The sequence below is a fragment of the Mus caroli genome, chromosome 11, assembly GCF_900094665.2.
Source record: "Mus caroli chromosome 11, CAROLI_EIJ_v1.1, whole genome shotgun sequence".
In the NCBI taxonomy this organism is placed as follows: domain Eukaryota; kingdom Metazoa; phylum Chordata; class Mammalia; order Rodentia; family Muridae; genus Mus; species Mus caroli.
The window spans coordinates 52,755,062-52,756,750 of NC_034580.1; positions in this window are offsets into that span (position 1 = coordinate 52,755,062).

Sequence of the window (1,689 nt, forward strand, 5' to 3'; positions counted from 1 at the left end):
ACTAAGACAGCACTATAGCACATGCGGGGGGCGGGGGTGGGGGATGGAGATAAGAAGAATAAAATAATAATAAAATTTAGTATAAATTTTAAGGTAGCCTTTTCTATGTAAAGAAATGCTTTTGAATGGTGTCTAATTTTCATTTCTATTTCTATGACAAAAACAGTTTAGGGAGCTGGAGAGATGGCTCAACGGTTAAGAGCACTGACTCCTCTTCCAGAGGTCGTGGGTTCAATTCCCAGCAACCACATGGTGACTCACAACCATCTGTCATGGGATCCAATGCCCTCTTCTCAAGGAGTCCTGGAGCAGCTTAAGGAACAGAGAGGGACCTGGACAGCAGTCAGGGAGCGGGTCACACCATGCCCATGTCCTCCAGTGAAAGGCTCTCAATCCAGCTGAGCCCTGCTCATCCTGAGTCCACATTAGTGGACTCAGTGTCTGCACCCAAATCACTTGGGGGACTTTGCCAAGAAACCCCACAAAGACTGGAGGCCCAAGGGGGAGACAAGTGAATATGCCTGAACCCACTCATCCCACGGCTGTCTAGCTCTGCCCCTCCAGGGGTGGGTCACTCTACACTCACATCTGACCCTGATGAGCTTTCTGCAGGCTTGTAGCACAGTTTAAACACTTTGCAGGTGAACGCTGGGGCACTTTCAGGGACAGCCACCATCAGTCTAAAGTCTAATTTTCATTTCTATTTCTGTGGCAAAAGAAAAAAAAAAAAGACTTAGGGGGCTGGAAAGATGGCTCAGCAGATAAGAGCACTGACTGCTCTTCCAGAGGTCCTGTGTTCAATTCCCAGCAACCCCATGGTGGCTCACAACCATCTGTAATGGGATCTTATGTCCTCTTCTGGCATGTCTGACAAGAGTGACAGGGGACACACATGCATAAAATAAATAAAGAAATCTTTTAAAAAAATTTTTTTTTTTTTAAGAGAGAAATTCTCAAGAATGAGAGCCTGGAATCTTGTCTCCAGAACTCATGTGTGTGCGTGTGAGCGTGTGTGCATGTGTGTGTGTGTGTGTGTGTGTGTGTGTGTGTGTGTGTGTGCATGCACCTGGCTGAGGATGTCATACATACTAAACACAGATTCAACACTCAGCTACATCCGGAGCCTAAGGCTGCCATCTTTGTTCCAGTGAATGAATAGCCAGCTTCTGTGGACTGCTGGCACCGGACCAGGCATCAATCTACCATTTAATACACAAATAATCCTTAAACTTCATAGCACACTTATGAGATAGGTAAGATGGTCACTCCCATTTTGCAGACCAGACCACTGGAGCTCTAAGCAGAAATCGACTTGATGAAAGCAAAGGTTATAAAATTTAAAGGTGAGATTCAAACACTTACGTGTCCACACCAGGGCCAAGAACTCAAGACCTAGATTAGTCCTGTACTCAGCCTTCCTTCTTCCATGCAAACACACAAACTGAACATGGGGCAGAAGTCCAAGGCAGTAAGTGAGGTTGTGACCTTTGCCATTCAAAGGCCAAGACTCAAGTTCCAGTTCTGGCGCCCACTAGCTGCTAGTACAGAAAAAGCCATGTCAGTGCTCTCAGAAGCCTAGTGTCTCACACTGACCTTAGGTAGCTTGGGAGCTGAGATGCAGGCACAACTCTACACGAGAAATCCAGTTGGGGAGATGGATCAGCAAGTAAGAGTACTTGCTATGCAAGC